Source organism: Sciurus vulgaris, assembly GCF_902686455.1.
Source record: "Sciurus vulgaris genome assembly, chromosome: 16".
Lineage (NCBI taxonomy): Eukaryota > Metazoa > Chordata > Mammalia > Rodentia > Sciuridae > Sciurus > Sciurus vulgaris.
In genome coordinates this window covers 22,341,147-22,367,945 of record NC_136477.1, presented here as the reverse complement: position 1 = coordinate 22,367,945, position 26,799 = coordinate 22,341,147, and the positions used below count along the sequence as shown (strand labels likewise).

General features: G+C 45.8%; 1 long non-coding RNA gene across 1 annotated transcript; it reads left to right on the top strand.

The window, feature by feature from the left end:
* The first annotated feature begins 3,888 nt into the window (after positions 1-3,888).
* LOC306646511 lies at positions 3,889-24,937 on the top strand. The gene is made up of 3 exons (XR_013759860.1): positions 3,889-4,101; positions 15,866-15,952; positions 23,773-24,937. It is a non-coding gene; the product is annotated as an uncharacterized lncRNA (long non-coding RNA).
* Positions 24,938-26,799: the final 1,862 nt, after the last annotated feature.

Below are 26,799 nucleotides of genomic sequence, written 5' to 3'. Positions count from 1 at the left end.
GTGCTCTGGTTCACCCACAGCCTGTGCACACAAAGGTCCACATTCTGGAAACACCCTCAGCCAACTTGAGAAAATCCCGGGTCCCAGGAACTGGTCTTTGCAACTAGAGGATTTAAATATATGTAGATGCTTAGTCTTTTCTTTTAAAGAAAGATACAAATCCCTCCCAAAATACATCATCCTCCATTATTTTTTTTTTTTTTATACTTAGGCCTATCCAAATTAAACCTTAAAGTGTTGAAAGGAAGAAAGTCAATAATAGGGAAAAAGAGCCACCAACACCAAATTGAAATCCCTCCAGTTATAAGCTGCCTTTGGTTGGGTGCCAGAGAGTAGGTGTGGGTTGCTGAGTCTCTATGTGACCCAATGGTTAGAGGGTTACCGGATCTTTGACTAGATGAGCAAAGCCCCACCATTCAGAATCCTCACCCATGGGAGAGAGTAATGACCTCTCCTTCCTCCCAGGTAACTGAAGGTCTGAGTGTGATCCTGGTGGCTCTTTTTTTATTATTATTATTTTATTTGTTCTAGTTAGTTGTGCATGACAGTAGAATGCATTTATACATTTTGAAAGATCATACATAAGTGGAGTGTAATCTCATTTTTCTGATACTGGTAGTTCTTGAAGCACTGACTAGCTGTGGCCACCTGCACTGTTTTTCTTTGCGAATGATCAACACAGTTGATAAGCGCTCCATTAGCCAAGGTTAGGAATTTTATTCCCACAAGGTAAGCAGAGTGTTTGCCATGAGGGAGGACTGGCAGGGGTTGGGGAGGCATGCCCATCAAACCACCCAGTTCAGCCCAATTCGGCCCCAGGGTACCAGTCTTTGCTGGTCTTCAACCTTGGAGACTCAGCAGTTGGATTTCTTAATGCAATCCTCTTAGGTGGGTTCTCCCAAAGCAGACCCTAAGATGAGGATTTTTCTAGAAATAGTTTATCAGGGAATGATTGTCTTAGCAAGTGTTTCCTGGAAAAACTGCTAGGAGAGTGGGGGAGTGGGAGAAAGAAGCAGGAGTGTGGCCCCAAGCCTGGAGGGTGATGTTGGCTCATTCCCACAGGAAGCTCTGGGGACACCGCAGGTCCTACCACAGGGATGAAGGAGCTGGAATAAGTATCCGTGTTTGGTCCCGGGGGGTCCCAGGGGAATGCCAGTCCAGGGCATCTCCAGCTCATGGTGCAACAGGTCAAGTGGGTTTCAATAGCTACCCTTCAGGGCTGGCTGCTAACACCGGGAGGTGTTAGCAATGGGTTGAAGAGGAAGTGCTATCTACCCAAAGCACCGGAGGTGCTGGTGGGCACAGAAATGATAAGGGGACCTGAGTGGAATGGCAGAGCACTAACTGCAACTGGTACAATGTCCAAGGGTGGCTGAGTGCCAGGAACAGGCTTGTGTGATGCGGACTCGCTGCAGATGGCTGTGTTTCCAGGGAGAGACAGAACCAGCCTGCGCTCCAGACTCTCCTGCCCAGGATTGTCAGGCCCTTCCCTCCAGAGAGGGGAAGGCTCTACCAGAGTCAGAGTGGCTGGTGAACATGCACTCCCAGCCCAGGCTCAGCCGCACGCTCTAAAGGCTGAGTACAGGCGATTCTGTGGTGATAAGAAAAGGATGGGGTGTTCACAGGTCAGGACCCACATCATCCTGCTGGTGTGGCATGTCAACTCCCCAGACATTGCGGGCAGTAGCATGGACTAGCAAGACACATTCTTCATCTGGAAATCAGAAGTTTCAAATCCTGGGCTGGGGAGATAGCTCAGTTGGTAGAGTGCTCACCTCGCAAGCACAAGGCCCTGGGTTCAATCCCCAGCACTGCAAAAAAAAAAAAAAAAAAAAAAAAAAGAAGTTTCAAACCTGCCTCTTTCCTGTGCCATCTGGGTAAACTTGGGGCTCTCTGAGCCTCATCATCTAAGATCTGACTGACTGGCTGTCTCACCACTCCCTGTGGGGTGAATTCAGTGTCCCAGAGTCACAGGTACCTGCTGTATCTGAGGGGACTATGGCTTTGCAGATGAGTGACTACAGTGCCTGTGTCCGCCCCTTGGGTAGTTCCTGTGTTTTGAGGCTCACCTTCCTTGTTCTGTGTGAGGACAGAGGGGTTCATCCCCTGAAGCCTGCCCACTGGGGGGGTCCCAGCCCAAGCTACCATCTCCTTGCTCTGCCCCAATCCCAGCACCCTCTGTCTTTCTCCCACCAAACGCTGCTGATGGGATGCTGTTGTGTCATGGAGTTTGATGAGTCTCAGGAGTAACCAAGGAGGATTATGACACTCAGCGCAGTCCTGGAGATGACCAGGGCGTGAAAGCAGCCTGCTCTCCCTGCCACGGGCAAGGGGACCTTCACTCACCCTTGGTTCCCCCAAGCCTCCCCCTCCCTTCCTGCCCCTGAGCCCCTCTTCTGAGAAAGGTCCTTCTCCAGTTCATGGCACCCCAGGGTCCTCCCTAACACGACGTCCCAGGGTAGGTCTCAGTGCCAGGGACCTCATCATGAGGCCATTGTAGTGGTAATTATAATTTCCCCTCTTGGACAAGCATCTCATTTTTCTCAATCATAAATAAACAAAAGAAAATAAGAGAAAGAAAGGAGGCTCCCCTGATTTTTTGTTTTGCTTTGATTTGATTTTGCTTTAGCAGAGCCTAGGAGACTAAGAGGGACTCTGTCTTTTTCCAAGATGCTCGGCTCAAACAGCAGCTTGGTTTTCCCAAGGGCCTCCCTTCCCATGTCCAATTGCTGCTACCATTCCAGGTACAATGCTGGGCCCATGTGCCCTCCTCTTGAGTTTCCGCTGCTACACACACACACACACACACACACACACACACACACCGCCATCTTTCTCTAGCTCTTGAACTTCTCCAGTCACTGGAAGTCTGCTACAGCCCTCCTGCCTCTTTAAGGTGACTTGGCATTTCTCTGCGTGGATCCATTTTTGCTTGCTTTATGGTTTCACTGGCAGAGCTGAGTCTGATTTCCTGATTTCCGAACTCTCTCAGGCACGTCTTGGTGCCCTCTCCCCGACTGGCCCCTCCCCTGGTGCCCACAGCCTGTCTGCAGTGATCAGCCGTGACTCCATTCCCACTGCCCTCCTGCTTTCAAATGCCACCCTTGGGTTTTACCCCGTCCATCACATGCAGGGCTCTGGGAGGTTTTGAATATTTTAAAGCATTTTTATTACAATAAGAATACATGTTCATTGAAGGAGAAAAATTAAAAAATGCAGGTAAGCAAATACAAGCATTCCCCATGCAGAAATAGCATCTTTTAAGATTTTTGATAAATATTGCCCAGATTTTATTTTCCATGAATAGGCATGCATCTTTATGAGGACTCTCTTGGTTGCAGGGGTTGAAATTGAACTCAAACCCCTCATTATAGACTCAATTGTCCTCCCCCCACCTCATATTCCAAGTTAGGACCCAGTACCTCCAGATGTGACTAAGTTTGGAGACAAGTCTGTAAAGAGGTAATTAAGTTAAAATTGATACCAGTCTTGAAAGATAAGGATTGGGTCCTTGTTCCCCCAGTGTTGAAGATTAAACACTCAAGAAATGCTGAGGCAAGAGTAGAAGGTAAATTTTATTTAAGAAGCAAAGGGGAGAGAGACAGAGACAGAGAGAGAGAGAGAGACTCCTCTAGAGAGGAGCAGAGACCCAGAGCTGGTGCCATGGGAGTGGGGGTATCTTACCCCATTATAAATGTTAGGTTTCTTTTCTTCTCATGCCCCCTCCTCCTCTCATCTTGCCTACAGGACCAAAAGACAGGAAAGAGTAGCCCCAGTGGGCCCCACTTGTGTTGGATCATGTGATCCTGCCCCCCCCACCCCAGGTGTTAGTAATGGGTTGAAGAGGAAGTGCTATCTACCCATTTCCTTTCCTTTGATGACCAGCTATCTGTCCTTTGCCCTGGTCTCAAAATGAGGTCATTAGAGTGGTCTCTAATCCAATATGACTGGTGTCCTTATTAGAGACTAGGGCATGGGTATGTACAGAGGGAGCCCAGGCGAAGACACAGGGAGAAGACGCCATCTGCAAGCAAAGAGAGAGGCCGCTGAGGAGACTGACCCTGGGGACACCTTGACCTCAGATTTCCAGCCTCCAGAACTGTGAGTCAATAGTTTCTGATGTTTAAGTCGCTCAGTCCTTGGTACTTTATTATGGCAAGTCTAGCAAAATAGACATCCTTCAAAACCCACTGCAGCCCAGAGGGGAATTTGCCCACAGGGTCATGCAGCTGCAGGACTGATGGAATGCAGCTCAATCACATGAACACCTGGATTCAGGGTTTGAAAGCTATCAGGAGTTCACATGTGCCTTCCATCTCTGCCTCTCTTTGTCTCTGTCCTTCTGGAACTGGCTTCCTGTACACGGCTGGAAACATCTCCCCCATTCCAACCTACTTCTTCACTACCAAGAAAAGCTGGTCTTCTGTCCCACTGCTGGTTTATAAAATCCTAGGAAAGAATTTTAACTAGCCTCATGAGGTCACAAGAAGGACACGCTGTTAATTTGCTGAGAGCACTGTCAGGCACAGATAGGGACCTTGTCCCACATCACACAGGGTGTGGGGGCTATCATAGAGTCCACTGTGGGGCTGGCCTGTGAGGACAGCTAGCAGGCCCTTCCTAAACCTGGTGAGACTGTAACAGTCTCCCCCAACTCCTATAAATCTTGCCACACCTTCAAGTATCGTCCACTGGACAGCCACCTTCCCCAGCAAAGCTTGCCTTCTGAGACCTGAGAAAGGTCATGGTGCTTTTCATTCAAAGGTTGCCAAAGCCAATGCTAAGAGAGGCCAGCAGGTGGGAACCAAATCCTAAATCCAGAGGCTAGGAACTCAGAGAGCCCCGTCTACCTGCTGTCTTCAGCTGGCCTGCTATGAGCCCCAGCGTAACTGCATCCCGGAGTCCTTGGGTTCCCAGACAGCAGAGGGACTTGGCAGACTGTCTGCAGGGTTGTGGTTAATTTGTTTTCTACTTCTCCTTTCTCTTTCCTTCTTCCTGCTCCTGTAACTTGTGGACTGAGACATCTACTCAAGGCAGGGGTCCACTCTCATCTAACCCAAGAGCTAGCACTCCTGGGGCAAGCATGGCCCCCAGGACTCGTACTGCCTCTCAGGCCACTGGCTCTCCCCTTGGGGTGTCTACAGGCTTGGGAATCGTGCAGCAGCCCAGCATCTCAGGGATGCACTTTCCATGTCACGGAGGCCTCCCCAGCCAGGGTTCTCCCTCACCCAGAACAGATTTGTTAACAGTTGTTTTTCTATTGTTTGTCCTGTGGAGCCAGGGATGGAACCCAGGGCCTCCCATACTAGGCAAGCACTGTGCCACTGAGCTACCTCCCAGTCTTATTCATGTTTTCTTTACAATTTTTTAAGAGAAACCAAGGCCCAAGGAATTCCAAGAGCCATTCAAGGTCATGCAGGGAAGCAGGGCTGCCCAACACCACCATACCACAATCTGGTCCTGTTGGTTGGACTCTGTCTCCACAGGGATTACTCAGGTCGTGCTGCAAGATAAATAACATTTTCATTCGATATTTTGAAAAATCAAATTGGCAAACTGTGGCCCATGGGCTGTCTGCCTGTTTTATAAATATAGTTTTATTAGGACATGGTAGGCCCATCCATCCTGTAGCACTTTACTGCTATGACAATAGAGTCTGCCAAAGAGGGAGGGAGCTTCCCAGAGACAGCTCCTTCTTTGGTTTGGAGATGCATCTGTCAGGGTTCTCCCAAGAAACAGAACCAATGGGGGGAAGAGAGAGAAAGAAGGAAGAGGAGGAGGATAAGAGAGAAGGCGGGGGCGGGGAGGGGAGAGGAAAAGAGAGGAGAGAAGGGGAGATTTTTAAAAGTTAGCTTATATGAGTATGAAAGTTTAACAGGACCAAAATCTGCAAGGGACTGGCAGGCCGAGACCTAGGGAAGAGTTGTAGTTCAAGTCCACCAGGGTTCTGCTGACCAAATTTTCTCTCCTCTTCTTCCAGGGAGGTCAGTCTTTTTTTCTTAAAGCCTTTGTCTAAATGGATACTGTCTACCCACTACATGAAGGGTATTCTGCTTTACTTTAAATCTATTGATTTAAATTTTAATCTCATCAAAAACAACAGCCACAACAATCTTCATGGAAATATCTAGAGTGGCATTTGGCAAAAATACCTAGGTATGATGGCCCGGCAAGTCAACCCAGAAAACTAACCATCATAGGTACCTTCTATCATAATTGAATTTCTGGTTGTCATTTTATCTTCTATCTGCATAGATTCTTTTTTCTCCACCACAGGAGAAGCAAACCCTGAGATTGGAAAGAAGAGACTGTATGTGTTTTACACAAATTTTTATGCTCTTGCATTTTTGAGCATTGTATTTTGCTCAAAGTAAACACTAACTTTTTGTTATTTGATGGGTAGCTATTACTTTGGCTACTTTTTCTGGCCTCTTTCTCTTTTCTTTCTTTCTTTCTTTTTTTCTTTCTTTCCTTTTTCCTTTTCTTTTTTTGGTCAAAATTAGTAGAGGGCTGGGGTTGTGGCTCAGTGGTAGAAGGCTCACCTGGAACAGGTGAGGTATGGGTTTGATCCTCAGCACCACATTAAAAAATAAAATAAAGGTATTGTGTCCACCTACAATTAAAAAGAAAACTTTAAAAAAATTAGTAGAACCTTGTGAGGAAACATTACTTACTTTTCAAAATCCAAGTACAAAATAGGAAAAAAAAGGGTCCTCTCAAGAAAACTTTCTCTTCTTCCAGCTTATGTCTTAAAAATCAGCCTCCAGCACTTGACCTTCAAGAGTACTCCATATATAAGGAATTGAAAGCCAAGTACTCTTTCTTCCTCTGTGAAATGTAAGGACTATTCCTTTTATAATTTATTTTTCCTCTAAGACTTAATCCTAATAATAATAAAAATGATTTATCAGATTAAGACACTAATTAATCCTGTTTGAACAACTTGATGTTATCAAGTTTAATTTCAAATTTAATTATTTTGGTATATAATTACAAAACAGTTAATGACTTTATTGTAATTATTTATCTTTTTTAAGTAGAAAGAAGCCAAAAATCCCTTATAATGGGCTACCCTGAGGCACAGCTATTTTCTAGCATTATCTCCAACACGTATCAGCCTTGCTTCTTGATTTTTCCTGGGACGTGAGCTTCTCTTTTCAATCCTCTTCAATCTCTCACTTCCGGTTTGGTTTTGGTCTCTTCTTTATGGTCCTAGAACCAATAGGCAAAGCTGCATTCTGCTCTTCGCACTGATTTCTGCAACCAGGCCCTTGAAATCCGTTTTGTTCAGAAATGGCCTTCATCAGCGTCACTCTGCTCTCTCCACCTCTCACAGCCAGGAGCCATGGGTGCTCATGGAAGTTTCTTGAGAGTCACCGTGACCGTGGGTATCCAACGCCCAGTATGGGGCAGACGGTAACCAAGGAGGCACAGTCAGGTCACAGCTCTGCCCCAGGGCTGCTGAGATCGTACCTCTTGGAATGAGGGTCCCAGGGAAGGTGCAGGATGGCTGAGGTCACATGGGCTATTTGCCCACTGGCACAGGAATATTTCAACATTTTCACAACTGGTAAAACTTCACCAGAAAATAACTGGCTCAGCCCCCGCATTGCCCACCAGGGTCAGCTAAGCTAAGATGCTGCTCGAAGCAGGCCAAATGCTCTCCATGCGTGGGGAGGACAGGGGACCTGAGAACTATACCCCACACCCAGGAAATAGCCTGGGTAGAGGATGGCAGCTGGAGGTTTTTTCTGGAGAAACCAAAAATCCAGATTTGGGGTGAGGAATGTCAGATTCTAAAACATTCAACGTCTACTCAAGTCTTTTTTCAGACACCTGTGTGTTGGGAGAAATCCTAGTTCTTGGCTGGCAGCAGCGAATGTCTCAAGTGTGTAAGGAAAACTTGCGGGAGTAGCGTCCTGCTTCTCCTACCTTAGAAAGTAAACAACTGCCCTGAGTTGACTTGGTGTTACCAAGGGAACCAGTATAGGAGGCTGGTGGTCTGATCCCCCATGGCACATTGTGATTGGGCAAGAAACCTATAAAATGTATAGCTGTTCCTACAATAAACAAGTTTGCAGGCTGCTTGCCACAAGCCTGCTTTTACCCAACTCCCGGAGTCTGGGGTCTTGACTCTGTGTCTTTACCAGCATCTGAGCTAGCCTGGCACAACAGACAAACTACACCTGTGGGTCAACTAAAATCCAACCAGGGCTGGAGCTGGCCTGTGGGAGGCCTCCCGCTTTAAGTCACAGCCCCTCCAGACAACATGGGGTTCTGTCTTCCGTCTTCTGTTTTAAAAGTGAGGATGGTTCTGGCTTCTGCTTAGCATGTCAAAAACTGGGAAAGCATCATTGTCACCCAACAACAGAAGAAAACCTTGACGTGGATCAGATTCACAATTTTTTCTGGAAGCTGTGAGAGAGCTGAGGCCACATGGTAAGTAACTAATCCAAAACCTAAAAAGTAATAAGGACTTCCAAAGAAAGATTGGATGTGAGTACTTGCTTACCTAGAGCCGATGTCATCAGATGATGTACTGGCCAGTAAGGAGAAGTCACCTATTTGTAATTTGTAATGACTCACTGAAGGGTAAGTGGAGGGAGTGGGAGAATTTAGAAACCCAGGAACTGTAGGCACAGGGACTAAGACCTGAATGTTTCTATCCTCCCCAATTCATATGCTGAAATCCTACCCTCAGTTGGAGGTAGCACCTTTGGGAGGTGATTAGGTCACAAGGATTCCCCAAAGAGAGCTAGCTTCCCCTCTGCCATATGAGGACACAGTGAGATGACAGTCATCTGTGAGGAATGGGCCCTCACCAGACATCACATCTGCTGGTACCTTGATCTTAGACTTCTCAGCTTCTAGCTGAGAACACCATAGCCACCCTGTCTATGGTGCTTTGTTATAGCAATCCCAAAAGATGGGTACATGTGTGAGCATACACACACACACACACACACATACACAGCTTCTTCTCCACTGAGCTCAGCAGCTGTAGAGGATCACAGCAGAGCTGGTGCCCAGATGGTGGCCCTTGCTGAGTGGCTCCTGCAAGGAGGCAGGGGAGCAGCAGTTACATCAGGAAAGGCAAGACGTCCTTTTTTTCCTCAGGACAGCAAGACTGAGCTGCCACACAAGAGCTGCAAGCACTGCAGCCTTCAGAGCCCCCACTGCGGCGGGAGGAGGGGAACACTGACAAGTCTCTGCCCCTGAGAAAGAGGCAGACATGCATCCTGGGCCCAAACCACAAATGCTCTCCTACAGCTGGGGCCAGTGAAGGATCACCAAGAAGGACTTACTTCTGAGACTTCTGAGACACTGGGCGGGGGGGGGGGGGGGGGGGGGGACACAGGACCTGCCTACTACCCACTATGATTGAATCAGAGAAAGAGGATGCTCTCCCCTCCTCCCCCATGCTAGGACAGGCCAGCAAGTGTCAAGTAACAAGTGAAAGCATTTATCGTAAGGATGGGGCAAAAGCGTGAAAAGACATTGCCTCAGCCCAGGTGCAAAGGAAATACCTGAAGCTGAGGGTAGAGAGACTGGAAATAACTCAGTGTCCTACAACTGGGACAAGCAAACTAGGTTCATCATACACTGACATAAGAAGACACAATATAAGGGACTGAACTATGGATACTCTCAATCACATGGAGGGATCACTCACAGTGTGCTAATTCCTATATTTTATAGGATCACATTATGTGTCATTCTGGCAAAGGTGGGACAGCACACAGATCATGGGTGGCCAGAAGCTGGGGTGGAGGTGAGGACTGAACAGCAAAGGAGAGCAGGGAAAGTCTGGGTTGATGGAGCTGCTCTGTGTCTTGATGGTGGTTCCAGACTGTACTTTTCTGAAGACTTAACAGTATGCTGAACAGGGAGTATTGTCTCTGTGTACATTACATCTTAATACAATAAATGGAGAAAATTGGGGGCAATGAAAGGATCAGATCGCCCTTCAACCCTTTTCTTTTGACCATCTAATATTTAGAGTTAGGTAAGTTGTTAAAAGAAAAGTAGAATCAGTAGCAAAAGATGAGCACATGAGTAGACCAGGCTCCTTGGACTGTAAATGGCAGAAACGCAACTCTGTTGCTTAGGACCAAAAAGTAATTTGATGAAAGGATTGTCTGTAAGGCTCACAGACTGGCAGCCTGGGCTTCTGGGATGGACACCAGGAACCCATTTCTGTTCCCTCATCTCTCTTCCATCACTGGGTACATTTTCTCTCATCTCACATGGACTTCTTCTACATGGAGGTGAACATGGTTCTCCGCCGCTCCCCAACCTCACCTGTCACGGCTTCATCAACAGTGAGGAGCTGTGTTCCTTATTCTAATGCCAGCTCAAAAGATCCAAGGGAAGCACTCTGATTGGCCCAGATGAAGCCAATCAGCAGTGACCAAGAGGAAGCTCTGGGTCACTTGTTAACTTTCATTCCACATGGTTGGGGCACGGGTCAGAGGCTCCATTCAGAAGGAGGAGGACTATGCAGACAAAATATGAATAATTTGTTGTAGTTCATCATCATTTTAATGCAATACATTTATTTTTTTGTTCTCTTTCTGGCTTTGATTTATTTCAATTTTGTTTGACAAGTAACTATCATTACTCTGCTCTGAGCTGACAGGTGGAGAAGCAAAGACAAGGACAAGGTCCTCTGCCTCAAAACCTATATGGCAGTCCAGTAGGGGAAATGGATAATAAATAGCTCATTGCTGAATCCTATAATAAGTGCTGTGAGCTCAGCAGGAGGGGAGACAAGCCTGGGTCTCACATGAGGTTTCCTGGAGGAGCCAATTTTAGGCAATTTTGAAGGTTGAGAAAGAAGGTGAAGGGCATTCAAATACAAGTGTAAAATTGGATGAATACAAGGAAATTACTTTCACAATCAATTGATTGTGAATCCCTCAATGGGAGAGGTCAGGTCTTACATGAGAAAGATACAAATACTTTTTTTTTCTTCTTTAGCATTCATTCATTTTCAGAACACTTACAAATTCAGTTTTCCCTCTCCAGCAGTCTTACTAAACAGAAACCTTATCAAAAATACAGAAATAAGAACAAAACAAACTTCATGGGAAAGGATGGGAGGATTTTCTGCACCATGCTCAGCCCCCACACGCCCCACCCTGGGCCCAGGTGTGGGACTGACTGGCAGGTAGGTTGATGGCTCCAAGGTTGGGGACTTGCAGGTGAGTATGGTGGAATATGAAAATGTCCAGGCATTTCCAAGTTGCTAAGCAATGCCTCATGGGACTTAGACCGGTCAGCAAAGTTGGATGCAGAAAAGGTAACACGGGAACGCTAATGAAGAAGCACCAAAACCCTATAATAAGGGCACAAGGAGTTGGAAGAGTAGAGACTGAAGTGTGGAAGAGAAGGGTTTCTGAGATTGTGGAGTTCCAGGGGGTGACATGCTCCAGTGCGCGGCTATGCCAGTGGTTTGCTGAAGGGAGTTAGTGGGGAAGGTAGTAATCAGAGGTGCAGAGGTCAAGGGACTGAGACAAGATGGTAGATGTACATCGACATGAGAGCTGAAGCTGTTAAGATTTGTGAATGAACTTGGAACAGAGAGAAAAGCCGAGAGGCAGATGCTGAAGTCTACAAGGACGAGAGCGAATGATCAGGAGGTCGAGGAGATAGACGGCCACTGGGAGGAGAGAGAAGCAGATCTCACTGACAGGAGCTTCAAGAAAGAGGCATTTGCATGGGAAGAATGTGCCCAGGAGCAGCTGCAGAGACAGTGGGAAGAGCCATCACACGGCTGGCCCTGAGGCAGAAGAGCCGGAGAGAAAACGAGCAGCCCACGCTCAGGAAGTACAGGACACAGCCTTGGCCCGGGCTGAAGTGCCGAAGCAGCAAACATTTGCTGAACGCTGGACACTGCCTGAAAAGAGCTCAGTGCCCTTCAAAGACTAGTACCGCGCCATTCTTCATAGTTGAGATGATGTCAGGAGTTCTGGAATGTTCGTCTTCTCAGTTTAACACCAATAATTCAAGATTAAGGTGCTTATTCATGAGTGTGTGTGTGTGTGGGTGTGTGTGGGTGTATGTGTGTCCAGCATATCTGCCTGGAGAATTCACAAATATTACTGCTCGAATACAGCTGAAGTTTAAAAGGGAGTCAATATAAAGAAAAATGTCAACTAAATAACCAGACAGACAGCAGAGATAAGGAGGAAGGGGGGAAGGTTATATGCAAATGCCTAAAATATGCAAAATCCTGGGTTGTCTCATTTACTCTTTATAACATCTCCATGAGTTAGCCAGGGCTGTCACACCCATTTGTGTGTCAGGACAGAGACGCTTGGGGTGCTGAAGTAATTTTCTTAATAACCAGGAAAAGCACAGTGGGGGGCAGTGGGGCCTCACCAGGCTGTGACCGTCTAATGCTGTGACTTCCTGCAGTTTCAGTTCTCACCCAGGAAAGAATGCCAGAGTGGAAGGAGGTCACCAGTAGTCTTGGTCCTGAGTATTCTGAAGATCCAATTTGTATTTTTTTATACTAATGTATTTTAGATATTGGTTTAGCCCGATTTCTTCTACAAAATGTAAAAACCAAAAACAATAACATAGCTCCACCGCATCCATACCAGATATGCTGTCTTAGGTTCTTTCAGTGGACAGCCCACCACCAGGCCTGGCCTCTGCTCTGAGAGGCTCTGGGAAGCAGCTCAGAGCTGCCACGTGAGGCCTCTGACGTGCCATGTGAGGGCATGGGGTCTGGCTTCCCTGTCTCCTGAAAGAGCCAGAAATAGAGCCCAGGAGACAGCGGAGTTAACTCCCTGAGATGAAACCCTCCACCACTGGGGGACGAGAGATGGGACAGAGACAAGTCCACTCTGCACGCCTCCAGGTTTGTTCCGAGACATCCCACATGGCAAGATGAAGACAGCTGCTGGCTTTCTCCTTGAAGCTGGGCCTGCTCAGCTCAGGACCACCTTGCCTTTTCCCCCATCCCTGCCTGCCTGGTTTCCTTCACCCTCTCTCTCTGCCCTGGAGCAAGCGCTTCCAGTAGAGCAAGAGCGTTCTGGTCCTGCCTCTCTCTCTCCCCAGGTCAGGAAGCCTGGGCTATGGGAAAACAGGTAGGGACTCCCCTCTGCTGCCCCCAGGGCCGATTCTTAGCCAGAGTCATTTAAAAAGCCAATTTCAAAAATACAGAGGGTTGGTTACTCCCCTCATGTAAAGACTGCCCAGAGGAGCAGGCAAGTTGATGGCTGAGGCTGGGAGGAAGATCAGCTGCCTGAGCAAAGGGTTAGCAGCAGTGACTATGCTTCTGTGCAGCATTCAGTGTTCAATGGGGCAGACCACAGCCATCAGCTGGATACAACCCAGTAGGGGCAAGAGGAGCGGCCATGCTGCAGCCACACCACCACGGCCTCTCCCTGCCCCTGTTGGCTGGGTGGTAGACCTGCAGGAAAGCCCCGATAGTCCTGTCAGGTGGGGGAGGGGCAGCACCTTATGGAGAGAGCACTTTGAACTGGCTAGTGATTGAATCCCTGGATTAGGCTAACATTTTTATTGAATTAGACTGGGCTTTGCTGGAGTGGACTGAATTTAGTGTTGCTGCTGCCAAGTGGGAATGAGAGCTCATTAAAGAAAGTACATGCAATTATTATTATTTTTTAAGTGCAGTTGGACTCTCCCAGGCCCCACTTTAATTTGGCCAGGAGCCCTGCCCTTGACTGTAAGCCCTGAGGAGAGCCAACCAGACTCCAGCACTTGGACAAATGGGGTTTATGCTTCTGTGCCCAGGATAACAAGGTCTTGGGTGAACCACTAAGATGCCGCTATAGTCTAGTTGCAGAACCTGTAGACATGAGAGGCCCAGGTGCTCTGGGCCACAGAGACAATGGGAAAGAATGAAATGTCAGCACTCGACAATGCTTACAAAAAAAAAAAAAAAAAAAAAAAAATATATATATATATATATATATATATATATTAGTTGTGGAATGTGACTTTTTTTTATTTGTATGCAGTGCTGAGAATCAAAACCAGTGCTTCACGCATGCTAGGCAAATACTCTACCGCTGAGCCACAAGCCCAGCCCCTCAAGGATGCTTTAATATGCTCTTTACTATTTGTATTCATTGTGAACACAGCCCCAATATCACAGCTGGTTGGTTTTTGCATAAGTGGTTGTGTGTGTGGTGTGTGTGTGTGTGTGTGTAGTCACAGTGAAGAGCTCGGGCTCTTTGAGCAGACAGACCTGGACTTGAGGCCCAGCTCTGGTACCGTCCAGCACTGGAAGCTGGGCCAGTCCTCCACCTTTCTTTGGCTCAGCCTGTCATCTGTTCATTGAGGATTGTGCATATTCACCTCATTGAATCATGAAGGAATCTAGACTCCAGCCATCACCTGCCACCTTCGTTCCTGCCACGCATCCCACCTTATGCTGGCTTTTCTCTGCTCCTGCCCTGTCCCAAACTGGATCCAGTCTCTGCCCGAGTCTGTACCTTGATGGAGGCTGACCCTTTGAACTCCCTCTAGGCTCCAAATGGGGCAGGGATGAGAGCGAAGGAGGTGAGGGGCTGAGTTTCTCTCTGCCTCCTCACTTGGGTGCCCTGACTGTCCATGGCTGTGCTCCATGTAGAGGCTGCAGGTCCCAGTGGACTCTAGTTCCCTTCTTTGATCCTTCCTAGGGCTAATCTCTGAGGGCTTCTGTGTTATTCAGGACTCCATTTACCCTGCCCCAGGGATCTGCAAGAGTCCCTTCACCTCACCTTGCCACGGGTACCATTGGGGAAGATTCTATTTTCTACCTAACCCTGGGTAATATAGTTCTGGATATTATTTAATGGCCATTTTGCTCAAACTAACACTCATTTAAAATATCTAAACAACTTGTCTTACTGGAGTTTTATATCTCCATGTCACTGTGCACTTCATATGCTGACTTTAACCTTTCCCACTACGCATTAAAATAAATATGCAACATTTAAAATTAAGCGTTCAGCAGGTTCTACCTAAAATTGCCTCTGGTATGCCATGGCCAGTGCGACCCCCTTCAAGAAGGACCGAATCACTACACGTGAAGCTCTGTGCTGAGCAACACACATTTGCTGTCTGAACACTATCCTTAAAATGAGCAGCATGTTGTCACATGACCCCAAACCAGATGGAGGGCCATGTTCTTTCTCTACCTAACTTTTCACATAAAACATGACTTACTATGCTGTTGATAGTCAAAGGCCAGTGCCTGCAACTACACAAGGACTGTCTTTTATCTCCTGCAGAAGGTACAAGGAGTTTGTTTTGAACAAGAAATGACTGCCATCACCCCAGTCCAAAGACAAAGTCTTTGTGATGTCCATCTTCAAATTACAAGCATTTAAAAATATGCATGGTGGAATCTCAGTGGGATTTTCACACCATGAATAGTTAAGACAGAATATATCACTCTTCAGTGAAGAATAGAATATGCCAGAAAGCTGAGTTCAACTTCCTACTGCCCCAGCTCCACACAACCCCATACCCAGACACATGAACGCATTCACGCCCCTACACTAGGCTCCACCTGTCCCCCCAGTCTTGGGGCAGGAGCATATTTGTGCTGGTAGCACCAGGGAACTTGCTGGGTTTTGCACAAATCGAACTGGCATGGGAGAGGAGTCTGCCACATCAGCGGAGCAGGGCTGCTAGGGTACAGCAAGAAGAATGACAAAACTTAGTTCTAAAGATCCTTTTACTGTTTAAGTCGCACAAATGAGGAACTATACTGAGATACCCAGAGGGGTACCCTGGTGGGCAGCCAGCAACTTTAGTTTGGTTAAGGAAGGTAGGAGGGAAAAATGACTTTGAGAAAAGAAAGACAGTGTGGTTATCCGGAATCTGATTTTGTTTTTCTCAGTGTGAAGCAAGCCTGTTGGGTGTCCAAGAGAAGAAGCTCCGAATCCCTTCCAGGATGGAGATGGCTGTACGCGTGAACTACTATCAGGTATGTCGAAACTTGGGAAACTCCTGCCCCGAGGTCAGCAGGGCCTCCCTGCCCTGCTAGATGGAGGTAAGGTGACCACAGTTCCCTGAGTAATAGTGAAGCCTCAAGTTCCTCGTCTTCTACAGATTTCTGTGAATTTGCTACCTATCCCCACACACCCTCTGCACCTGGAATCCACGGTGCTACCTCTTTACCCTCAGCAACCCACATACATGCAAAATATCAGTTCTGTCACCGATTCTCATGAAATAATCCATTCTCACCAGATACAACTCTCCCCCCCCCACGGCATCCTCAATATGTCCCCAAATAGGGCATAAGGCAGTTGTTTTGCAAAAAGGCCCCCATGGCATGTTCCATTGGACAACCTTCAATTCATTCCAGTGCATTTAAGACATAGCAGTTTTTCACATAAATAAAATCCTTATCAGAGAAATCCCTAGTTATAGGTGAAAAGTATGGATCTCTTATTTTAAATACCAATCATTTATTTCAGTCACTAAAGCAGCACCCAAACCATTCCAAATCAAATTTTCTTGTGCACTTCTCCACTGAAGTCCACTGTTAAAGTACCTTCTCTCTGAGAGCAAAACACAGCACAGAACAAAACCAAACATCAACGGGTGTTCCAGTGGGGTCCCTCCTGAGTCAGATGTATGATGAAGTTACAGCTTCTTGTACTTCATCAGTTTGTAGAGAAAAGCCAAGGGGCCTGGGAACAGGAATGGGAAGAACAGCTTCCCACCCTGTGCCTGGCATGGTGCTCAGCATTGTTTTGGAATTTCATTTTATTTCTATCAAAATAGTGCACACACTTGTTTTTAAAAGATAAATAATACTATAAGGTTAGTAAGAAAAAATACCTTTCCCTTTCTCATGCCTACCTACCCCAAGTCCCAACTCCTAGCAAATAATGTTCATATTATTTCCATTTTCCTAGGTAAAAGGCATATACTATTCTGTCTGGATTTTTCCCTATATATATAATCACCTGCCTTTCTGCAATGAGAAATGAAGGCTTAAGTGATTACACCTTCAACTTATCTACTTTCCCTCCTACATCTTCCCCATATAGTCATATCACATTTTTTTGTTAAATCAATATTCAATGAACACATTTTTCTAAGCAAACATTGGTCAAGGTGCTCCAGGAAAATATTACACTTCCCTTTGTATGTGACTTTTTGTTTTCCCTGGAGTTAATCATTGACTTCTTTTTTCAATTGCATAATTTCACATACCTATTGCTAATTTCCCCCACAAACTCTCCAGAAGAGAGGTAAAATTCCTCTCAATGGATTTAAACATATCCTTCCCCCCTCTATTTCGGACTCGTACTTCCTGAAACTGTCCTTCCTCTTGCTCCAGTCAGAGCTGGTGGTTCATCACCCTTGCTATCCAGCAGCTACCCAGGGTTTCACTCACCAAATTTTGAATTCCTTTGACTCTCTTCTCTTGAATCCATTTTCTGGGCCATATAGCTTCCTTTGTCTTTGCTAACTCCCTTATTTCAGAGAATACTAGCTTCCAGAAACCACTCTGGGTGACTTGACTGGATACAGAATTCTAGGCAAGAAATAACATTTTCCTCAACATTTTGAAAGTCTTGTTCTTTTACCTTCTATATTCCTGTGTTACTGAGGTGATTAAGTCGCTCTGACTCCTAACCCTTTGTGTGTGACCCCTGATCTGTTATTCCTCTGCCCCCAGAGGGGTTCTTAGGATCTGCTCACTATCCCTGAAATATTTAAATTTCATGAAAATGCGCTTTCCCAGCTTCAAAAAATTCCATTGTGCTGGACACTTTGGGGGCTTATTCATTCTGTAAAATCATATTCTTTTTATTCTGAAGTATTTTAAAAGACTATTGTTTATTTTTATTTTGAGCAGAATCTCACTAAGATGTTTAGGGCCTTGCTAAGTTGCTAAGGCTGGCTTTGAACTTGCTATCCTTTTGTCTCAACCTTCAGAGTCACTGGGATTACAGGCACGTGTCACTGCACCCTGCATGAAAAACTGTTTGCTTTGATAATTTTTCTCTCCATTTTTTTTCTCTCTGGAATATCTTATTTTATATTGAGCCTCTGATATTGACCTAAAGGGTTTTTTTTTTTTTAAATACTTTCTGAGACATGACCTTAACTTTGGCCCCATCCTTTTTATTGCATATTATTTCTGTATTTGTAGGGTTTTCTTCTTATTATTTTTTTTTTCATTTTCAATACCTCCACTCTCTCAAATAGTCTTGTCTTAGGAGTGCATTGCCTTTTCTCTCTTCAAGGGCTTAACATCATGTTTACTTCCTCAATTTCTTTTCTTGCTTGTTTTGGTTTCCATTGGAGGTTTCTCTTGTGATCTTTGCCTTCCCGTTTATATTAGGAAAGTGGCGTCATGTGGCGATGGCTTGTCAACGGGGTGTTTGCTGAGGATGATCAGACAGGGCCCTGCTGTTCCTTTGGAAGATTCCCCAAAATTCAAATGTGTTTCAGCTCTTTACTCTTAAGGAATGCACAGCCGTGTTCTGGGGGCCTGCTGGGGAATGGGGACTGAAGTAGGATAGGGGGTCTCATAGTCTCCTTGGCCTGTTTCTGTCCAGGGTCTCACCTCCAACCCCAGCTGTGCCTGGCATCTCTGAGCTGGCAACTGCCCTGGATTAGTTTCTTGGGAGGGTAAAATTCTATGAGCCTGGTGGGATGGGAAGATCCTGGGCAGGGGCTTAACAGCTTTTCAGATAGACTCACCAAGCTCCTTCCTTCAGCTCTTCCACTCACCTCCACCCCTCTTTCAGACATACCTGGTCCTTCAGTTCCTAGGTGTCATAGGGATTGTTCCTTGTTGGTGTCCACTTTCTGCAGGCTTTTAACAGAGAGCACCAATAGATTTCACTCCTTCTCTCAATCACTCTTGGATGTGTATCACTTTTATTCCTCGAGTACAAGTGCTACTAACTAATTTCCTTGCATTTTCTCTTTGATCCATTCTTGAGACTCTATGAAGCAGGTAATATCATCAATCCCTTTTAGAGAGCCCTAGGTATCTCTGTTAGAGCGCCCTGCTGTGCTTTGAACCCAGCTTGTCTGCCCTAAATCCCTTGTTCTGTTCAGTTTGCTCTGTTAGGTAGTTTTCTGGGGGCGCCAAGTCAGAAGATTGGGGGGGGGGGCAGTGTCAGAGAAGAGTGATTTCAGAAACTCCTCTGAATGTCTGCCATTGGTTCAAGTTTTCTATTGAGTCTCACAGTGAAACTTTGTGGCACAGGAGCCTCCATGGATGGGGAGCTGTGCCTCTGGGGGAGAGCTGTGGTTGGTGAAAGCAGCAAACATTGTGGCTAGCCCAGGTACCTCACAAAGTCTGGGATTAAACATGGCTCAAAGAGAGATATGTTCTGATCAAGGGTTATCAAACTTACCACACATTGTAACCACCTGGGTCTTTTGAAATACAGATGCCCAGGGCTCTCCCTCCCCAAACCAAAGAAATAAGAAGTTCTAGAAATGGGACTCAAGAATCAGCAGTTTGTAAAGCTGCCAGGTGATTCCGACGTGCACCCAGATTTAGAACCAACTCTGCAGACCAGCACTTTACAAACTGTAATGTGTGCTTGCATCATCTGGGGATCTTGTAAAGTCTGCATCAGAGTCTTCATCTGAAGATGCAAACTTTGATGCAGATTCTGATCCACTAGGCACTGGGGGTCTGAATGGTGGTGTCTCCCCCCACCTCATATGTTGGAACTTAATCACTGATGTGATGGTACTAAGAGGTGAGAAGTTTAGAGACTTATAAAAGAGACTTGAGGGAACTCTGTCTCTTCCACCATATGAGGACATAGCATCAAGACACTCTCTATGAGAAACGGGCCCTCACCAGGCACACCAGCACTCTGACCTTGGACCTCCCAGTCCCCCAAACTGTGAATAATACATTTCCTTTGTTTCTAAGTTACCTAATGTAAGGTTTTTGTTATAGCATCGCAAACAACCTGAGACACCAGGTCTATCCTGCTTCCAGATGGTGCTGGACCAGCAGCATGTAATGAGGTCATAGATGACCTTGTGTTGGTAAGAAGTTCTGGCCTGGAAGGTGGACTCCAAGGCTGTCATTAAGGTGTGAATTTCAAGTTAGTGGTCACCTTCTTTTCCATAATTGCTACAAAACTTCACATGTTGCCAAAAGGAATACAAATTTTATGAGTTCTAAAAAAATGTAAGGAGAATATTTATTAGCCAAAGATTCTATACTTTTAAAAAGCATAGATGTTACCGAAGATTTCATAAGGGAGGTAAGGTGATGGTGGCTTTCATCTCATATTAGTGTTATAACCTAAGCCCCAGGTGAGCATCCCTGTTCTTGGCATATCTAGGAGTACTGTGCCTCTGTGTGGCTTTATGTCCACTCAACTCCAGCCTCTTTCCTGCAGGGGTCCCTGCAAGAGCAACACGAATCCCCTCTCCTTGAAAGAAAGAACAACCTGCTCTCTCTCTTGGAAGCACCTATCTTGATATTCCAAACAGATCAATACCTGTTCCCAAAGATAGTACTGTTTCTTAAAGGAATTTTGATGTTAAAATTCCTACTTCATCAGAAGACATCTAGGCTTATGAAAATCATTGTTTTTGTGCATGTCTCTGATAAGAATTCTTGATGCACCCAAGGGATCTGATCAGGAAATTTCTGGGGCTATAAAATGACCTTTATTTGCTTATGCCACCCTCCCTCACCTCCCCACCAAACTCTCATATTCTCTCTGCTCTTCTCCACCAGCAGACATGGGTATCACATATCAAAGAGAAAGAACAGTTCAAGAGGAAATCTGTATTGTCCTTATTTCATAAATTGGGTTTAATAATTCATCTAAAAAGAGAATTTTTAGCAACGAGGTTTGCATATAAAAAGGGAATGTGCCTTTCCTAAATAGGCATCTGTTACTCTTGTTGCAATGCTGAGTGAGGAGAAAAAAGGCCAACTGGGTCCAAGTGCATCTCTCAGATTCCTAAAGATGTAGTGGTCTCCAACCTGTTAGGCAAAAGTGATTTCTAAAGCAAGTCTTGCAAGGAAAGAAATTTAAACCACACCCTAAAAGTCTCTTCTTTGTCACTGCAGAAATCCACCTAGAGGTCATTTCGACAAACAGGCATATTCTGAAAACATCTGCAGATTGGATGTCAGTTCAGTTCTTGGTCATAAAATGCCACCTACCCAGACCCCCACCCTGGCCTCAGATACCAAACCAATGCTGTCTTGTGAAGTGGTCGGTGGCAGGTTTGGGGTCTGCAGGTCTCCGTAGGCACACACAAAGCTGTTGAGAATGTCAAGAAAATCAGTCATTCTCAGCTGCGCTGCTGATGCATGACAGGCTGACTTTAAATATTTGTCACTCCAACTTGCTGATATGCGGGAGGATGGGAAGCTGGTAGAATGAAAGGGGAAGAAAATTAACAGAACCCTCTAATTGCCCAGGTTTGCTGCCTTGAATATTTCTGCAGTGGCTCTGCGGCAGTCACAGCAGCAACGTTTTCAGACCCTACATGGGAAAGTTGCCAGGGAGCTAAGGCCCAGCAAAAGCAGCAATTAATACCTCCTCTTTCATTTGACAGACAGCATCTGTCTCCCTGCCTTAGGAAAAAGAAAAAAAAAAACTGTTTTGAGGATTAACTTTCCTACTTTCTTTTTCCAAAATGTCCCTGTTTTACATGCCCTTTGCAGAGTCTCATTCAGTCCTGGAACAACTGAATTTCCCAAAATGTTTCAAATATCTGCAACCATGGAAAGTCTTTCTATGGAAACTCAGCATGTTGCGACATTACCTAGCCTTTTTTTTTTTTTTTTTTTTTTTCCCCTTTAAAGATGTAATGCGGTTGTGGGAAGAGGGTGGGGGTGGGGGCAGCGGAGGCACATGTCTATAATTCCTGCCACTGTGCAGGGGATGGAGGGGTAGCCAAGACAGGAGGATCACAAGTTCGAGACCAGCCTCAGCAATTTAATGAGACCCCCCATCTCAAAATAAAAAATAATTCTAAAAATGAACTGGAGATGTAGCTCAGTGATGGAGCATCCCTGGGTTGAATTCTTAGTACCAGAGAGAGAGAGAAGGGGGGGGGGAGATACAATGTGTTTATTAATGAAGTATCTTTTGAGCAATGACACCAGAATTGGAAAAGAAAATGAGCATGTTAATTCTAACTGGAGGTGTATGGACTGAGACCAGCTTTCTGGAGAATAATTTGAAAAGTGTGCCCTTGTTTGATCTGGAAATTTCATTGCTATCCATTTGTCCCAGAGAAATAGCCATACTGTTTCTGCATTCATTTGTAATAGCAAAAAATTAGTGAGCAACTGAAATGTCAAATTATAAGGCTAGTGATGAGTTAAAATTGTGGCAAATTCATACAACAAAATATTGTGCAATCATTAACAATTTTAGAAGAATATTTGATATGGGGAAATGATCATCTTGTCCAGTTAAGATTATACAACAAAATCTACATTATGATACTGTTTTAAATTTCTTTTAATAAATGCATTTAAATTTATCATAATGCATATACTTAGGAAAATTGACTTCAAAGATTTTCAACAACATATAGTACCTGGGGCAGAACGCTAAGATTACAGGGCCTTTTAGTTTCCTAATGGCGCTCTTCTGTATTGTCCCAACGCAACTCATCACTCACAGTTAGGAAAATAATGTCAGAAACAAAGAATAGATGAGTTATCAGAGCATGTGTATTGTACATTTAAAAGATGCTACGGTTTAAGATGCAGGCGCCCTTTATTTGACAAAGTGCCACTTAAGAGATTCCACTTTCACAAGCCGACCTTAGTGACTTCCATGTTTTCTATGCCTTTGAGTCGCCTCTGGGTTTCAGATTAACCGAAATGAGGGTGTTTTGCGAAGAGAGGTGAAAGGATCCCCTAAGTAATGCCTTAAAGAGGAGTGGGGAGGAGGTCGGGCAGGGTGGGGGGTGCTCTTGCGTTGAAGAAATAACGAGTAGTGGGTTAAGATGTGGGTTCTGGAGCCAGACTGTCTGAGTTCAGAGTCTCCTAATAGCTGGGCTACTTAACCTCTCTGTGCCTCCCTTCCCCATCCGGAAACTGAAGATAATAATAGCACCGATCTTCCTGGGTTGTTGTCGGGGGTCACCTAAGTGAATGTGACCACAGAGCTTAGACGGGTACCCTGACATATTACAAGCTGGTAGAATTCGGTAGCTCTTATTAGAAGTTGAAACCTCTCCTCTGGTCTGGCAGAGGCGCCTGAAGTCCTCACAGCCCGCTCAGCTCAGCTCGGGGACAGGGCACGCAGGTCCCCAAGAAATGCAAAGTGCTTCCTACCTCAATGCCCGCTGGGGACCCTGCTGGAGGCAGAAACAATGCGCGCGCACACACACACCCCACGTGCACGTGCGCACGCCCCCGCGACACAAGGCGCGCGAGCCCTTGTGCACGCGCGCACACGCCCACTTAAGCGCGCGCACGACGCTGCAGACAGCGGCGCTCCGCTCCACCGCCCACCTTGGGCCCCCCAGGCGGGCCTTAACGGTTTCATGCTCTAACTTACCAAACAAGCGGCAGCCGGCAGAATGAAAAGGGAAAATAAATTAACTGCAACGAAATAAGACAGGTCCTTCCACAGTCTGCCGCCTCTAACAGCCACTTTGTTCCCGACGCATTCTCCAAGTCACCACCCGACGGGGGAAAAACCAGGAAAGATGGTCAATGAGAAAGGGGAAAGAAAAAGGGATGGGGAAACAGTGCGGGAACGAGAGACAAAAGTAACCTGCTTGTATTGTCCCCAACCCCACGTTCCGGCGGGACACCAGCCTCACCAGCCCCCGGTCCAGGGCGAGGGCCGAGGCACCCACCCGGAGAGACCCTGCACAGCGACCTTCCAGAACTACTGCATGGAACGACGCCCCGGGCTTCTTCCCAGCCAGTCCGCAGCCACAGCTGCAGGGGACAACAGGCGACTGGATCTTCTGTTTCCTGCCTCCTGGGAGGCAGCAGTCAGCCCCAGGCGCCATCTCCTTGGACCAGGTCTTACCCCGATGATTCAGGAAGGCCTTTTGAAAGAAAATTGAACTTGTCATTGAGAACACTTGTATGAAAAAATTGATAATCGCTTTTCATTTTTTTTAGGCTGGAAAAATCAGGTGCCCCCCAAATCACAAAAAAAATTTATGTCGGCTCAGGACTGCTTTTTCTCAGCAACCCAGAGCTCTTTAAAAATAAAAATAATCCAAGTTTTTCCCTTGTGTCGTTTGGGAATGCATATTAAAGTCCTGAATGCTAAAACTCCATTGGAATTTTAGTTTTCATTATCAGGTGAATTTGACCAATTGGATAGACTTTGAAAAATAGAGACAAAAGTAAAATCAGTAGTTGAAAAATTTAAAGGTGCAATAAGAATTTGGTAGCTCTTAAGCTCCTGCGTGAAAACATTTTCTTATCCTTTTCTCTCTTTGTCCCCACCCCTATCGCACACATTCGAGTTTCACAGATAAATGGGGTCTCCCTTTTGAGCTGATTTGATCCCACTCCCCTTTTGGCAAAACTTTTATTTGTCTTTTTCTTGTGCTCCCAACGGGTCTGTATACTAACAACATGCCTCATTTTTTTTGGCACTGCAGCCTCATTAATTATGTCAGCAGAGAGCTGGCACGGGGGGCGCCTCAGTGCCGGGTAATTCCTGTTGCCTCCCTGCTGGGTTTGCTGCCTCCAAACCAACAGTCCTATTTTCCCCCTGCCTTCCCAGCCGGCTCCGCTCTAGATACCCCGTGCCCCAGCCTGTCCACTTCCCATTCTGGAAAGCACAGAACATGAGGTCCGGGAAGAATGACACAGCAGAACTCTAGGAGAAGGAGGAGTATTCCGCCTGAAAGTGATGGATTTGCTGGGCCCCTATCCCAGGGTCTTCTGTCCCTCTTTGATAAGGGAGGAGGAAAGGACAAGGAAGAAAGTGATTACTACTTACCTAATAATTACTGTTTACCAGCCCTCGTACTTATGAGCATAGGTATCAATATAGATGCAACCTATCATTACGTGTGTGTATTATCTCACTTAATCCCTAAAACAACCCTACAGGCAGCTATTATTATTGATAAAATTTATCAGCTGAGTAAACAGACACTTGGTGACATAAGGTCAAAGGATCGGGACTAGAAAGTCTCAGGATTGGCAAGGATAGGGTCGGAGTTCAATATGTGTACTGTGACCAGTGCATGCCGTGCCACAAATCAGTCCCCTTTTTGACAATATGAAGCCATGCTGGGGGAAAAAAAAAGTGGCCAGATGTTCAGAGGTGTGAAATGTGGAAGCTATTTCACAAAGTTGAATAGTAAGTGGTGCCGTGGTCAAGCAAAATGTCAGGGAGGGCATCTCTGAGGATGTCAATTTGGCTACCATAGTCCAGCAAATCATTGTTAAAGCAAAACCAGGGTTTAGGATGTGGCTCTGTGATAGAACGCTTGCCTAGCATTGCATGAGGTCTGGGTTTCACGTCCAGCACCACAAAAAGCAAAAACAAGACAAAACCCTGATTATGTTATTAGTTTTTATTTCCCAAACTGGCAGAAAAATTACTGAGATCCTGGTCTGTACTTCCTCCTTCAAACCTAGCATGCCTTACCCAGTGACAAGATAAGTAGGGGACAAGTGTATTCACAGATATAACTCCTGATTTTAGTATTACATAGCATGTGGGGTTACCACACTCCCTTCCCAACCACATATGGCATCTGGGTCAACATCTCAAGGAAAGCCCTCTGAGGTATCCAGAGCTCACTTCCTGAGGGCTCACTCCCTGAGGACCTGCAGTGGCTGTCATAGTCAACCAACTCAGCAATCATGAGGAGTCCTGTTTTACTCAACTTCGTGTTACTCTAACAAAATACCTGAGGCAATTAACTTGTAAAAAGAAAAAGTATTATTTAACACATGGTTCTGCAGGTTCCAGTCCAACATTAGATGGCCCATGACTTTGGCACCTGGTAAAGATGTTGGATGGCAAATAGTGGGGAGTGTGTAACTGCTCAGACCACAGCCAGGAAACAAGGAGAGACCCTCTCCAAGGGCATGCCACCAGTGACTTTAGGACCTCCAATAAGGTCCCATCTCTCAAAGATTCCACCACCTCTCAATTGTCACCTTGGGGACCAAGCCTTTATTGGATATGTGCCTTTGAGGGAATACTTATTCAAACCACAGAAGTCCCTTGACTATGAGGGCTCAGCCATCATTCAAAGCATTTGCTAAGTGTCGGCTCTATGCCAGGCAGTGGTCCCAGGCACTGAGGATAAATAAGCATGGTGTCCGTTCTAATTTCACTTAAAATTAGGGCTTTAAAATAAATCAGAACAGCTGACTCATGGAGCAGACAGAAACCAGGGGTGCAGGACCATTCATATCACATTAAAGAAAGCTAATAGCACAGAGGATCCAAATGCATTCCCTAAAGAGAGGAGACACTGATGATTGGATTTGTCATCAGTTCCCAAAGATGAAGAGACCTTCTCAGTAATACATAGGGCAGTTTCTTGTCCATACTACAGGGCAAGGCCAGTGGTTAATCATGGCAGTTAAATTACATTATTTTTCAAGGTCACCCAAACAATGCTTATGTGATATAAAAATCAATTGCTAGAGAAAAATTAAAAAGTAGCAGCAGCCCCTTCACAGTCCTTCACCCTGTGATCTCATCCTGGGGAAAATCACCGTGGACACAGTGTTGGATCAAAGGAATCTAATGCTTCTTCCCTGAACATTTCAGGAAAAAAAAAAAAAAAAATCCTGAGAAATGTGGTCCAAAGGAAAATTGAGGCCATAGAACTTGCAGAGTTCCACCTACT